The following is a 16,971-nucleotide window of genomic DNA, read 5'->3' as shown; positions in this document are numbered from 1 at the left end:
TGCAGCACTAAGATCTAATATAGCTGTTTAGCAGAATGCTGATGGATTGATTTGGTGCCTGAGACTTAACTTTTGTATCTGACTGCAGTGGTTTTTTTGTGTGGTGCTGGTTGTCATTCTCTCCACATGACTAGCTTTTGGCTACATGTACCTCTGTTATTAAGTCCTCAAGTTATGGCTTGATGGCAGTGGACAGAACAATTCCTTAGCAGAAAATTCTTAGCAAGTGCACAAGTGACTGCTTAGTGAAGCGTTGTAATTAAAGAAATGATGGAATGCAATCTACTAAATTGCTTCAGTCTGTCAAGGTGGTAAGGCAAATGCCAGTGCAAAGTAATAATCTGAGCAGTAAACTCATAAAATACCCATTCTTTGTTCTGACATGGACCATTTAAATCTCTTTGCCTCTTAATTCAATAGCAGGAGAAAATCCCATAAATAATTAGGGTAAACGTAAAAATGTTTCTTTAATATAAAACTATTAGAGCCTTTTACAGAAAGCAGCAAATGATAGTTCATAAGGTACTGAGTACTGCATTCTTAATGATAATGATTACTAGTGATAGGATACAGTGTTAACCCTAACACATCAGTTTTTGTGGTATGAATATGAACGACATGTGTGTTCAAATACTAAAGATATCTATCACACTGGGGTCAGTGGTTTTTGTTGTTGGGTTTTTTTTTGTGGTTGTAGGTTTTGGGTTTTTTTCCCCTTTTAAACTTACAAACATATTATTTTCCTAAAAGTATCCAGATAAATGCTGTCATTTCATTCATCATTCACAGAGCTATAAGTTTTTAAACCTTTTTTTTATAATGATGCATTTTTCATATCAGGGTATACTGGAGAAATAAATTAAATCTTTCAGGCTTTGTTTTCATGCCAGTTTGTTCAATCACTGTCCAAACTAATTTCTGAGATGTTCAGTATAGCAGAAGGTGATAAGTACAGAGTGGCTAAAGTGATTGGATCAGAATCCTTGCCATTCATAAATATGAACGTTACTGAAGATTTTTAATCTGTTTTAAATTGATGGTGAAGGTTGAGGAGAAAAGAGGAAATGGTATTTATCCCTCAGGATATCCGTTTAGTGTTCCATATGTTTCTGTATATTTGAACTTCTGGGCATTGCATTTTCATCTTTTAGTGCTATCTAAAGGTAAAGCTTTTAGCACTTTTCCCATATTATTAAGGAGTCGGGTATCCTCTTGGGTGACATGTATATTTGAAAGCAGAAACAATTATTTAATTAACCAATGAACTCTTGGCTTCCTTTGATTTTTTGAAAGCTCCTGGAATTGTGGCAAGGTTTCATCCATCTCAAATTTAGATATCTAAAAATTAATCATCTAGTTTGTACCGTAGGCTATCCTCACCGTAAAAGCTACAGATCCCTCCAAAATATGAGTCACCTTATTTTAAGACTAAAGGTGGAATTAATCTGTTCAGATGACTGTAAATGTCCACAGAGAGATACAGGCAGTTTTAGATTCATGTCTCTTAAAGTAGGCATCTAAAATAGATCAAATGAATCCACATTAGAAGACAAGAACAGTGCCCTAGCACGAGAAAAGATGATTGTTTCTTGGCATTGACTATCTGGGGGCTTAGATGATTAGCTTAGATTAGAAATCTAGTTTTGAGATACATTAAGTTGATTGATGTTTGCAACACTGGCAGTAAACAACCAGGTCTGCATAATGTGTTAACTGGTTGGCATAAAAAATAGAAGTCCATAGAATTCAAAAGAACTCATGGATTTATGACAGTGCCAACTCTTTTATTGGCATAAATCAGTGCAAGTTCATAGAATGAAAACGACTGTGCCGGTTTGTAACTGCTGAGAGGTTGACTTAGTAAGTGTGTTGCATTTTGGTTAAGCTGTTTAAGAAAGCTTAGAATATGCTTGCTGTGCCATCTCACCAACCATCCTCTAACATAATTATCTGAATCCTGAAAACTTTGAGCTCTATCTCCATATCATGGAACAGTCCTTGAAACATGTAAATGCATACTGATTTAATTAAATTTACATTAAGATACAAAATACCCCATAGATGGATACTCGGCTTCAGGAGCTCTGGAATTAACACAAATTTCTACTTTCTTGCTATTATTGATACCCACAGGATTCTGAATTTTGGTTCTTATGTAGCTGATAAAGGCAATTGAGCCATATTTAAGCAAGTTTAGCAAGGACTAACCTATAACACTAAGCTATGACCTTGTTCACCATTCTCTCCCTTCCTCCATACCATTATTTCCTCTTTTTTAACCCAACTTTTTCTGCAATGGGTGTGGGTGAGGCTGTCTGCCCCCAGTGAAGATGCTGTCTTCCAATAAAAAGTAACTATGGAAAAATAGCATATTACTATCATTTCAGTTTAGTCGCCCTAAGTTCTTTCTGCTATTTCCTGGAGAGATATTCACCATTTGGCTCATTTGTTGTAAATTCAACAGACACAGGCCATTCTGGTGTTACTGTACATGCACAGGTCTCCTGTGTGGTGTGTATTCGGTATGCCTGAGACCTTGGACTGCTTGGGTGTCCTGTAAGGTTCATGTGCATATGAACAGCAAACGTTATTCTGAAATTCCTGGGTTTCAGATGTATTGCTCTGACTGTGCCCTTTTTTTCTAGAAGGCCCAAGCCTTGGACGCAAGTATACATTTGCTACATTATAAGGTGATTCTCTATCCTACCTCTTGGTAATTCCAGTGAAACCTTATCAGGCTCAGTAAAAGCCTTCCTTCTAGATTTCTGTATTATACAAATGGCCCCCAATATCTTACTTTTCCTTTCAGATTTTGGCTGACAACTGCTTCTCACCTTACTATAAATATTTTTCATCATGCTTCATTCATTTGAAAGCCATCTAAATTTTTTATTAGGATGCATTGAAGCTACTCTTCTCTTAAGCAGGATAAATAATGAAAAGAATATTAAACTTGTAATCTGATTGTAGAGTGCCTGCATTTTTCTTTTGTTTGAAGAGCAGAACATACTGATATTTACCCTGGGAACAAGTTTTCTGGGATTACCTCTGATGCACTGACAGTTACAGAATCTCTACTAAAGACAACTCTACCATGGAGCAAAAGAACTGAAATAAAGAACTTTAGGCAAAGCCTATTGTTAGATGTCTCTGTTATACTCAGTTACAATTTGTGTTATGCCAGAAGTGCCTCCTTTCATTCTATAGCATAATAAACTTGTCTTTAGCCTGCATTTTAAATAACAGAGCCTGACTATATCCTGGTTTTCCCCTTTGAAAATCAGATAAATTCATTTATATGAAGAAAAGTGTTCACTTTTGTTGCTTTGGAAGTGTGTGGGTGTCAATTCAGCTTATATTAAACTAAATAAAGGACATTCAAACATAAGCCTAACTGGTGTCTTAAAATATTAGAATACAACATGTTTGCCTACTTTATTCCAGGTGACATTGTCCATGATAGAACTGCTGTGCCTTGGGCTAAAATTTTTTTTTTTTTTTTTGTATCGTGTTAGCAGATATTGTGTCTGTATATTAAAAGCACTGTTGTGGGTTTGGTTTTATTTTTTTGATAATGCATAGCTTGAAACATACTGTAAAATGATTAATGTGTATGGCATACACATATATGTGAAGCAGAGAAAGCTTCACAGTGTACGCATAAAAATTCCATACACTAGTTTTTAGTAGGATAAATCCTTTGAGTAATATATCATGTTTATATAATCTTCCATATGTTTAAAAATATTTTCATATACAAAGCGGTCATGAATAATTCAGCTTCCTAGTTGTAAAATGATAATATAAGTCTTACTTATATTTAAAATGTAGGACTTCTTGAATTTAAAAGAAAGATTAATCAGGTAATTTGGTTTTACTGCTGATGTCTTTACTAATCAAAATTGATATATTTGTTAATAACATCTTTTATTTGAATCTATTAAAACATAAAATTGTTCACTCAGACCAGCTTCATGTAATTTAGCAACCTGAATTATCTTCGGTCCTATAAAATCTCCTAGACAGCCCCATAAAAATATAATAGATCATCTACAGGCTGAACACCTCTGCTATTACACTATTGACAGCAAAAAGTGATTACATACTTTTCACTGCAATGGTACTAGTGATGACCTGCAGGAGATGATAGATACATTTTCTTCCAAAACAGTGTGAAGCCTGATACAATGTTGTTAATATGGTCAATGATCTGGCTGCTATCTAGATAGATAGACAAACATATACACTGCTTGAACTATGAAAAAGTTAAGCTAAAGCTTTATGTAGCATATAAAAATACCCAGTACTTCTGCAGGATAAAATATGGCCAGTGATATAAGACCTGTGTGGTCTCTTGACACATCAATAAACTTTGGCCTTTTAAATGAGATGAAGGATCCCAGTTATGAGGCAGCCCTTTTGCCCACCCTTTCACTTGTCCTCACTGTGCAAAGATACAGCCAATAAATGTACTCTTTAATTGCTTTGTGGACCCGGAGAGAAAAAAATCTGCTACACAGAGGGCAAACCTGATCAGCAGTAACTGTTCTCCTGTGGCCATCGAAATTCTTCAGGGAAGGAACTCATGGATGCTGGGGTAATCCACCTTGATTTTCCTAAACATGCATTAAGTTGCCCTTACTTTCGAATGCAGATTTACACAGCAGATAATGGTAACACCTGCTGAATGCACTTCATATGTGCAAGAATGCCCCTGCAGGCAAGGCCCAAGCACATAAAAGGAGGCAACAGTGGAGATGACATGTCAGTGAGGGGAACACAAGGCAACAAAAGGGCAGCATTGGTCAGAATGATAGATATGCACCATCTGCTGAAAGAGTATCAAGAAATCTGTAGTCAGAACACTGGAACAGAGTATTTGTGTCATATATATGCTGTTCTTAGTCAATATTATCTGCAAACTTGGACATCCTCCCCAGTAAGCAGGGAATTTAGGATATAATTTTAGGTTTTGTACATTGACAGTGTAGCCCAGACCTCACTCTCACTGGTGTGTATTTCTGCCTGATCTTTGCATCTCTAAAGCCAAAAAATCCTGCAGAGATACTGCACCTGTATGAAGTGGTAAGGTGCAATTTTACTTTCATCCAGCAACTCATGAAATAAGGATGGAATGGTATTAATTATTTTTATGGATTTTTTTGCTAGATTGGAACAGCTTGTACTTAAATCATAGAGTTAACAAAATTAAACAGGGCAGCTGTCTGTTGTATGTGTCCAGCTGTTAGATAAGTGCTATAATTGAAAAAGTTTAGGTGTCAAGCTTCATTTGAGGTGCAATAATAAGGAGCCTGAATGCAAGAACAAATTTTCTGAACTCTGATCATCCAAAGATGGACTGTTAGATGAACAGTTTGGGAGCTGTGCCCGTTGGTGTGTTAGTTTGGATAACTGGAATATTTACCCATATCTCACTAATGATCCATTAAATAAATCTCCACCTTGATAGATGTTTGCTGATTTCTTGAGGTTGAATGTAACTGAGAGCATTGACAGTACTTGAAGCTCCTTAGTCTTTCCTGGTTTACACATACCAGAATAAAATGAAATTCTCTACCATTGAAGTCACCTCTGGTGTCACTGAACATATGCAAGAGTTCACAACATTGCTTAGGTCTGTAAATTATTCATTGTAACCTTGGTTAAGCTACTGGGCCTGAATTGCTGAGTTTATCCTGAAACATCTCTGAACTGTGGCCAGGCTGCAGTGTTACCATATAGAGATGCATTTGGCAGAGTAAGAGAAATGTCAGTATTCATCTTGTCATCAAACCACCTCAAGGAGAATTCACAAGACAAAAAAGGCATTAGCAATGGGCTTGGAGAATTACATCCCATGTAGCATAGGAAAAAGTCCTGCCTGTGACACCTGAGGCAGAAGCACTTGTGTGACATACAATCACCTCTCAGGCTTTTCCTCATAGAGAAAGCCATAGCTTGGGAACATCCTTTTTAAAATGTTTCAAAATTATGAATGTTTAAGGAAACAGTTTTTTGAAGCTCTTTTTTAATCTGAATTAATAGTTCTGGAGGTGCTGATCATGGCAAAGTCTGGTCGTTGTGGTCTTTGAGTTTCTCACTGCTTTCATTTCAAAACTCAAAAACACATCTTAAATGATTCAATACTGTAAAAGGCTACAAAACATAGATATATGATACTGTCTAAGCACCCTATAAACACTTAAGCTTTTTAAAATTAAAATTCTATATTTTTTTTAGTGGAAGAAGCTGTTCATTACAATATCCACAAGCACTGCATGACTTATCAGGAGAGAAATTATTTACTTTCTTTTTATTTTCCATTCCCTGTATTCTTTGCTTTATAATTAAACTTTTTATTTTCTTCAACTGAATACAACTCATGCCTTGAATCTTTTCAGTGTGGTAGCCTATTAATTCAAACAGGTTTTTTACGTTTTGGAAAGGATTCAAACTGTACTAATTTGCAAACATAAGTTTTTATATATTTTGAGCTTTTAGAACCTGAACTGTAATACTACAGAGGCCTTAAATATGGTATGTTTTCTGAATACAGAAAAGAGGCTGAGTGAAAAACATTGTTTTCATTTTAAAAATAGATCCAATGTCATCAGTTAAATACCTTTTATTTTTCAAGAAAATAGGATATTGAGTTGCCCATTTCGAGCACAAATTCTCACTAGAAGCCTGTAACCCTGGGATCAGTGTTTGTGCAGAACATTTCCATCTAGGAACTCCATTTCTGAGGCAAGGTTTTTGCAAGAAGTGTGCAGTCTTGCACAGATAAGAACCATTCTGCTGATTGCCATCTACGAGCTCATACTTGTAAAGACAGTAGGCAGGACAATCAAATTGGCTCTGCATGTATTTATTGGAAAATCTGTTCTGACAGAAGCTGAGAAGGTAGGGTTTCCAGGGAAATTATGTATCCCTAAGACTGCAGGTAGTGAGAAAGCCAAGTCCTGTTATTTGTTCCCATTCACGGGAGGTTTTGGTCTTTGTGTTTATCCCTTCTCAAGAAGCTTTTCCTTTCAGTTCTTTGACTCAGTACAGTGAGACTTGATATATTAACTTGACCCTGTCCCTAAGAAAGCTGTTATCTATCCCATTGCTCTGAACTGTCTGAACCATGACTTTGGTATTGTGCCGTCGAGAATATAACTTCATTATATTCAGACACCTTGCCAAGCAAACAGCTAAGTTAATTTCTTCTTTCCTTCTTTTTTTTTTTTTTTTTGAAAAGGCATCCCTTTTTTGAGACTATTCAGTAACTGCATAATGAGAAACAAAACCTTTGTTTTCATACGCAGTTTTAGCATGTAGCAGTTTGTGTATAATTTCATCCCACTGCATGATAGGTTACCAATCCTAAATTCCATTTATAGATTTAATTTTCCAATTCCTGCCTTTTTCTTTTAATCTTGTTCAGTGTTTTTAAAGCTGTTATTGCAAATCAGGCTTTTAAAAACATAAATTATCAGACACAATTGCTTTCAACCACATTATCAGCAAATGGCTAGAGTGCAATCAAACTAAGTGCTTCTTTCTGTTGTCTTTTACACGCACGCACACACACACCCCACAGATGAAATCACACTCGAATGCACTCAACTAAAGCAGATGATGAAACCTTTTTTCTGCTTTTCCCATGCGGCAGGTGAAGGGAAGATCACTTTCCTGCACGGCAGTACCATCACTTTCCCTGTGCCACTTTCTTTCCTTTGCATGATCGGGTTGTCAGCTCCACTCAAGGGGCTGAAGACCGCTTCAGAGGGATCGTGTTTCCCTCCCACAACAGCTGCTGTGTTTTCCCCCTTTCAGTCTCTGTATTCTGTGGTCCCCCCACCAGTAAACGAAGTCAGGCACCCCAGCGCCCTCAGCCATGCCACTGCATAAGAGAGAACACAAATCAAAGGACCTGGAATCTCTCTGAGCATGATACTGTGGTCTCGCCTTCAGGATACTTCTGGGCAATACCGAGAGCTGGTAAATGCTGCTCAGCCAGGAAGTTCATTTTCTATGCAGTAACATTGCTACAATAGGCTACTATATTGCAGGAATCTGGAAAAAGAGAGAAAGAGACAAAGTAGTTCTTACCTTGTCTGGGAGAAATCAGCACCTGACACAATACTTCAATTCTGACACAATACTTCAATTTTAAAAATGTCAATATTTCAAGAATAGGCTAGTTTTGTTCACTGAGATGGGAACAGTAAAATTCCTATAGGTATTAGTTCATTCTGTTCCACTGGACACTGATGATTACAATTAGGTTTGTATCAGGTAAATGGTTTGTAATCATTTGTAACAATTTTAGATGAGTATTGTTCTCAATGATGGCGCCGATCTGATCTCTAGGGAAGTCTGTAGTCAAAGGGATTGGGATATGATTACTACATCCACACAGTTACTTAAGCATGCTCTATTAAATATTACAATTTCATAGAGCTTAACCCCCAACATGGCTCTCTTTTTCTTTAAATCCAGAGTAGATATTCACATTTCTGACACAACACACCCATCTTGTTCATACCTGGTGATGTTTAACTAAATCTGGGGTATGTTTTTCTTATTGCTTTGTCTGTGTTGCCCTTTTAATCTCTCCATTCTCTGAAAAGATTTCACATATCCATGTGTCCACCAAAGCTCATAACTCTCAATGAGGGTGACCTCGATCCTTTTCTTTGAAGCTGCTGCTATCCTCTCCTGCAGAAATTTTGTCATCTTTGATCTCCTGACCCAGAATGTGGAGATGTTGTCTCTCCTCTTCTAGTACCTTTTTTTTTTTTTGCTTTTCAATCACTTATCTTTGTCTTTCTTTCTTTCCTTCTTCTATATTCTGAAACTCATAGGAACAAAAAAAATCTTTATTGTCTAGTTTACCTTCTCTGCTTGCCATCCTAATCCTATTCAGTCTAAATCTTCAAATTGCTTCTAATTGCTCATTTTTCTTCAGGTGTTCCTTTCTCCTGCTTTTCTCCATGAATGTATCATCTCCCTTTATCCTTTCCCTTTTTCGAGATTTCTTGTCACTTGACCCCAGTTACTTCTCCATGTACTGCTTAATCTTCCTTACTATTTCATGTCTAAGATAATGCATGACTTCTAAATGTTTAGGTGCATGGAGGTGTCAGGAACTGAAGAGGTGTCAGGTGGCATTTAGAATTGATGTTTGCAATCTGGCTGTACATCCTTTGTGTTAATGTATCTTGTATGAAAATGACAGTTCAAGGTACATTTGAGGTGTTTCTCAATCAGAACTTGCTTCCCTTGTTTTCCTCGGGAAAATGTTGCTTACTGATGTAGTAAGCAAAACACTACAACAGTTCAATGCTTTCAAATATAAATACATAAAGCTTGCAAGAACAAATTTTTTCCTAATTTTTCCAAAATTTTGCTGCCTCATTTCATTTGCCGATGTAGCAGCTTTTTCTTTCCTTGCCCTCTGATAACTAAACCGTTATTCTAACAGATGACTAATTTAATTTCATGGGATCAATAGAACTATTTTTCTGTTTTCAATTCACAAATAGGTTAACACCACCTACATTGTACTTGCTGAAATATATCTAGTTTCTCCAAGAAACAGTTCAAAAAAGGGAGTAAAAACTGTGGAACAAATGTTCAACTGATTTATACTGTCATTGTTTCAATGAATTGAAATCAGTCTGAAGGAATCTAAATTCATTACTTTATTTTCATTCTTTAGTTAGCACAGAGATGACTGGACTTGCCAGATGCTGTGCAAGGGAGATAAGTGAGTAATAGTCAAAATGTTGACTCCCATGTTGATGCCCAGCCACAAGCCAAAGCTTTGCATCTGTTCAATGGCCTAATAGAAATTCAAGCTGCACTGCCAAAATTGACTCAAAAAAAATTTAAACTTTATCCATTTTGACCAGGGGACTGTAAATGAATATATTTAATGATTTTGCTTGAGCTGGTATACACTGCACAATTTTTCTGGCAGTGTTTTATTCCTGAAAACAGTTATTTGAAAGAATCTGTGCTATGGAAGCATGCAGAAAATACAGCTTTGTGTTACTTTATTTTAAGCTTGGCCCATGAGAGCAAGTCTGTACTAACCTGTCTGTTTGAGCTGGTACAAGAAAGTATTACAGAAAAATGTGTGGTCCCTTCTTGATGACATGGCCTGGGTAAGAAGAATGAGTATAAATACTGCATGTGTGTGTGAGGAGCACCCCAAACTGCTTGTTCCAAGAAGGGTTTTGCCCCAAGAAGAAATTAACAAATATAAAATTTGTTTAAGCTGACTATCAGTAGAATTAAACAGTAACCAGAGGACTAGCAATAAAACTGTGAGAGAAGGAGTCAGCTTGAGAAGTGATATAAGAAAAACATGAAGATCTGTAATGGGGGAGAGACCCTGCTGGGGAATGGGGTGGGCCAGGTGGGTGGGTGCTGCTTTCTCTGCTGGTGGGTACAGAAGGGTCGGGTGCCACACTGGGGACGAGCATCAGTGTAGGCCTGGCACCACTGGGGCTGCCGAACCGCTTGGGTGGCAGGGGGCTTATCTTTTGTATTGCTGATACTTATCCTGAATGCATAGTTCTCTGATTGCTGGCTAATTAGATCACTAATAAATTAATAAACTGCTTCCATCCTGATTTCATTTAAACCCCCTGAGTTAAGCTGATTTTCTCCATGGCAAAGTACCAGTTATCCTGTAGTAACAATACAACAACATCTTTGATGCTGGAAAAACTGATCATTATAGCTATAGGCTTTGACTTGCTGCTTCATTATGCCAGTGACTGGACATCAAATCTGTTTTTAACACTTCTAGCAAATCCATCTCTGTGATCTTATAAGTGCGGTTCAGTGAAGAGAACACAGCTAACTTTCTGTTCCTTTCCTCTCCCCACACAGGTCATGAAAGATCCTGGATTCCCCTGAGCAAACCATCTGTGGAATACCTGCCAAAAAAAGACATTTAGTCTGACATTGCAATGGAGATGCAAAATATACAAGAAAGACAGGCAACAATGCTGAGTGATGCCAGGGTGCCCACATATTTATAGCTGTAAAGCGTGCTGGCTTGGCAAAGGCACAAAGGCAGCCAAATGTACTCTAGCAAAATTACAATGTTGGCAGCTGTGTCCAGGGACAATAGGTATCACTAGAAGTTTCTCATGTGGAAAATACGGCTCTAGAATCTTGATATTTGCTTTAATTCTTTTTTCTGATCATTCTCACTTTTCTACTGTCTTATCCAACTACCATTTACTTTTTTAACTCCCTAGCAGAAAGGGAGACAACATTTCAATGCTGTGCCTTTTGAAAAGTACAGCAGCAGATATGACCGATGTGCACTATGTTGATTATACGTTAGCAATTAAAAAAATACTGTAAGAAGCTGCAGGAGAACTGAGCTGAAGTAAAAAACCTCACATTCCTCTTCAGAGCCTTTTTTGTCTGAGTGCTATTTGACATTTATTTTGTGTTCCGTAACTAAGGATTTTTATTTTGTGTGAAAATTTACATTTGTTTTTAATTCAGAGATTAAAAGAACTGTCATATTTGTGGACATCTAAACATGTTATACATTATTTTCTCCATAGAACAAGAAGCAGACTATCAGGATTGTATTAATTTCATGTTTTGCCCTCGAGCTCTAAAAATGTCCTATTCTTCCACTTGTGATGCTCACATCTTTTCTTCCTTTAAACTGCACGATCCCAGGCTTTACTTTCTTCATTTATTTTTTTCAGAATCACTTACTTTCTTCCTTTTTCTTTTTCCTTTTCTGGCACTAATAATTCTATCTCCCCAGCTTATTGTCCCAGCTGAGGAGCGTTATAAAATCTTTCCATAAATGCATTATATGAACTGTGGTGGCTGTATGTCCAACTCTGGAATCTGTGGGCCATGCCATAAATATAGCACCTGGTTAAGTGGTGAATCTCCTTGTGACTCTAAACTGAAGATGCCAACAGGTTAGCTGGATTTCAAACACAATATGATATATCATTGGAGAGAAAAAAAAATCCGATAAAGTTCGTCAAACTGAAGAGTATTGTATTTGGTGCAGGAACTCCCTAAACTGCAGATGGCAGGAAGCTGACAGACTTTAGCGTAAAATATATCACTGAATGCCTGCCTGGTTCTTACACTCCTCCTTAAGCATCCACTGCTGATTATTTTTAACATGAGATACTGGAATAACTAGATGCTTGTTTTGATATGGTATGGCTGTTCTTATATAATCCTATGTAGATGCTTATAATGACAGATTTTGAAAGCAAATTAATGCTGTTGAAGTTCCAGCCTGTCTATCCCAGCCAAAACCAGGACAGATGCTCACCTATGGACTCATTCATTCAGTGTCAGGGTATATTCAGATTTTCAAGTCTTTCTTAAATGTAGAACTACTCTGCAGAGAGGAAAGTGTAGGAGCAAGAAACCTAACATTGTAAGTCTTTACCACCAGCACATACTATTAAACATAGTATAGATGCATTTGCATCTGTTTTATTATATTTTGCATGGTGACTATGCATATATATCTGGAGGGGGCCTATAAAGGTGCTGGGGAGGGACTCTTCCTTAGGGACTGTAGTGGTAGGACAAGGGGTAATGGGTTCAAACTTAAACAGGGGAAGTTTAGATTAGATATAAGGAAGAAGTTCTTTACAGTGAAGGTGGTGAAGCACTGGAATGGGTTGCCCAAGGAAGTTGTGAATGCTCCATCCCTGGCGGTGTTCAAGGCCAGGTTGGACAGAGCCTTGGGCAACATGGTTTAGTGCGAGGTGTCCCTGCACATGGCAGGTGGGTTGGAACTAGATGATCTTAAGGTCCTTTCTAACCCTAACTATTCTAGGATTCTATTCTATGATTCAGAGTTAGCTGGTGCAGTTACCAGTAGTGTCATTATTGGTAGGGTACTAACATGAGCACAAAATATAGCATTGTTTTTTACTTCCACTTTAACATACTTTGAGTGTAAAAGATCATTCATCGTATTTCCATTTTGGTCTTTTGTTTCATCTAATACAGTGCTAGGTAAACATACAAACTTGCTAGTGCTTGTTTTGATTTTATCTAGGTCTTATTAAGGCCCATCATGGGTTTTGAAGACCTTGGAATATCAGCTTCTTTATGTTGTCAAGCTAACTCAGAAATCATCCCTAACTGGAGTCCGATCAAGAATGAAATGATGTGTTTCTTTCTTCTTTTGCCTCATATTGGCTGAGCATTCCTGGACACAGCCCAATTTAGCACACATGTGTTTTCCTGTTGACCAAATTTGTTTGGTTACTGGTTTTTTTTTTAAAACTAACACAACTCAAGCATAGTCAACTTAAATGTAAGAAGGTCTCAGAAACGCAATGCAAAATGTAGTCAGGCTCAAAAATAGTAACCAGTGTGAATTAATACCCTTTGCTAAAATGCACGTGGAGTCAAATAAAGCTGACAATAAAAGAGTGATATTACGTAACCTATGCTGCATCTAAAACTTCAGTGTCTTTTGTCCTTAAGAGTTTAAGCTAAATAGATGGAGATGACAGGAATATTGTTTTTCAAAGTTCATGAACTTTTATTCTTTTACTTGGGGACAATACAAGTTATTCTCCTGAATCTAACCAGCTTTGTCTATATTTACAGTTGCCAGAGATCAGTCTGGCTTTAACTTCTTACAAGAGCAATTGAGTCAAAAGTGTGTTTTGTTCCAGAGGCAGCTGCTGAAAGGGTAATAGAGCTTTTGAGGACAGAAAGAGATAGTAAAAAATCCAAATTGTCAGGAAAAAAAAAAAATGAACTGGCTTTTACTGTGCTGTTCATTTCAATCCATTTCGACCCGAATTCCATGGTCGGTTAATTTAGTTGACCAATTTTAACCTTAAGGAAAATTGGTCCTTTATTACTGGTTGCAAACTATTTTTCTTTTCTTCAAGAAAGAACTTATCTTGAAAATGTAGATTATATGTTTTCACCATGAACTGAGAGTCCGTTACCCTTTCCTCTCTCCCACATGCAAAATCTCCTTTGTGGATTTCACAGTGGTTAACAGAAAAAGTTCATTGAAATAATTTTTTTTTTTTTTTCAAATATTTCGGAAGTTCATTTCTGCAGAATCCATCAGATTAAAGAAATCAGAGCTAAGAGCAAGCACTCAATGGTAATGTCAACATCCCAGGTCTCTCTAGCAGGAAAGGCTAATGCTGTAAACTCACGATCTGAACTGGCTTTTTTCAGCTGAGAGAAAATTTCTGGCAAACGCTAACTGCAGCTGTAGTTTTATTGACAGTAATGATATTTCTGTTTTCAAATGACAGAAAATATGTTTAGTACTTTCATATTTGTTTCCCTTTGGGTCAGAGGTCTTTTCACGCCTTTCATAAATGGTGAAAAAAATACAAATTAACTTGTCTAAAAAATTAGATCTACAGATTATCTTCAATGTTTGAGTAACAAGTTTATTCTTACCAGAAGTTGCTACTGAAATATTCTCTGCAAACATTTTCTGTTTATGGGTAAAATCATTCTGTACTTCTAATTATTTGTTTCATATCTACGGAACTGTAAATTAGCTGATTATAACAATAAATCATAGCTATTATGGTATTTAGCTGTTGTGCCTAATAGCATGACATTGCTAGTGAAAAAATATAAATATTCCAAGTTGATACAATGTAATTTTGGATTGCCAAATATCAACATAAACATGTAATTTCTTTGGAAGGGGAAGAATAAATGTTTATCATTTCGCTTTAGATACTGGGGTTTGAAGCATAGGTAAATTAAATGACTTGATCTCATGAAGCAGGAGTTAACCAAGATCCTGTATTTTAGAGTCTACTGTCTGAAAACCAACAATGCGTGTACATCACTCTATCTATGCATCCATCCACCCATCTACTCACCCACCCATCCATTTTATTTCCTTTTCTCTTTACATGATACTAAACTTTGTCCGATTCACAAAAATATGGAAAGAAATTTAAAGGGAGAAAAAAGATAAAATCAAGGAGGATGGTAAGGACAGACTTTTAAGTGCACTGGTATTGCTTCTCAGGTGTTTGTCTAACCTATCGCTGGAATTGTCCTGTGGTGATGACTCCCATCACCTTCTCAGGCTGTTCCAGTGCTCCATTATTTTTGCTGTTTGAAGTTTTTTATAATGTCTTTGCTGCAATCTAAGTCAATTATTTCTTTTCTATTCCTCTAAGTGTATTGAAAACCATTGTTCTGGTGTTTAAAAAACAGCTTACACAGCTGAAGACAGTTATCATGTCTCCTCTCTGTCTTGTAGAAAGCTTGTTCTAAAGAGGATGTCATGAAGTGACAAACACAGCTGCCAAAGAGGAAAATTGTTCTTAAAAGATAAAAAATATGCTAAAGATGAAAATGTTAAAGTATTAAAAAGATAAAATATTTTAAAAATATCTTTTCAATCACAGTTGTCTGTAATGACAGTGAAAATAATCAGTATTTATAGGTACTACTACTACAATAAAGTGCTAAGAATTTTCAGACAGCTGAAAAAAATATATGATCCCCAAGCCTTTACAGGTGCAAACAGTTTCAATGCTTATGGTGTTCATCATTGTAAATGAGGAGCAATATTTTTAAAAGAAAGTGTAAAGTGACAGATTTCTAGAGGAGACAATGAATTAAGCTCAGTTACGATATTTGAGGAACATTTCTGCTGTGGCGAAGTAAAAAACAGAATATGGTCCACAGGCCATTCACAGTCTAATTTTAGTGATTATTAACAGCTTTATTTATTTAATTATTCTTTATTATTTTAATATTTTAATCCATAACCCTATTATTATGACAGACATTTGGAACTTTGAGCCTTGATTCATACAAATCCCATACAAACATAATTCTAGATTTATACTGGGAAAAATGAAGGGAAGAACTGAGTTCTTAATAGCATCTTACAGTATCATATAATGTGCTGAAAAGGTTTCTTTGGAGAAATAATTTCCTAACATTTACAAAGGCATGATAAACTGATATAATAAAAGCAGAAACATTCAGTTTTAAGGTCCTAACACCAGAACAACAAGAACAAATATTTTTGTGGTAGAAAACACAGCCAGCTTGAACTCAGCATTTCACCTTCTCCAGCTTAATTTGGAGTAGAAATGAAGTAAAGTGTAGCTCTCTTGCTGAAATTTACAAAAATAAGAGAATATTACGATTCTGAACTTCTAGTTACTCAGAAGTATTTTGGTTTCAGTTGTTGCTGAAATGCTGAATTTCCCAGCCTATTCTTATTTATGCCCAGTGCAACCTGACACTGAGAACTACTAGAAGGATTCCTTCGATTAGAATCCTTCAGGTCACAGCTTGTTCCTCTGCAGCACAGCACACTATTATTACTATTCAACTTGGACTTTTTTTTTCACAGCAGGCCTTTAGGAGGAACAAAACTACACAAGTTGCAAAGAATAAGCTGACATTTTAGTTCTCTGAAGCTTGTGATCACATAGTAACTGAGAGGGGAAAAAAAAAAAGGCTAAAAAAAAAGAATAGAATTTACAGTCAAGAAGTAGCTGAATACTGCTCCATTTGAAACAATAGGAATTATTCTCATTTACCATTAGATGGCATACATACAGTATGAAACACATGATGAAACAATTCCAGTGCACCAGGTGAAAGGTTAAGTAATATTTCTGTGGTATTATAAATGCACACTAAAGTCTTCCATAATACTTGTTTCCACTCAAAGTTGTTATGTCCAAAGAATCTCAGACTCTCTAGATTGAATACTGCTAAATAACAGGCCAAATAAGTCTGTGCTCCTAAAAGTACCTCAGCGGCTGTTAACGCTGCAGCACTGCTGCGGGTTCATCTTCTTCATCCCTCTCTCCCACTTCCCTGTTCAACAAGAATTTGCTACTACTTGAAATTCTGTAACAGACACACAATATTCTCCCTCCATTTCTAGAAAAAGAATCACACACACAAAAAAAGAAATCTGTGTCAGTAGTC

Source organism: Strigops habroptila, chromosome 3, assembly GCF_004027225.2.
Source record: "Strigops habroptila isolate Jane chromosome 3, bStrHab1.2.pri, whole genome shotgun sequence".
Taxonomy (NCBI): domain Eukaryota; kingdom Metazoa; phylum Chordata; class Aves; order Psittaciformes; family Psittacidae; genus Strigops; species Strigops habroptila.
Note: the sequence above shows the minus strand (reverse complement) of the source record.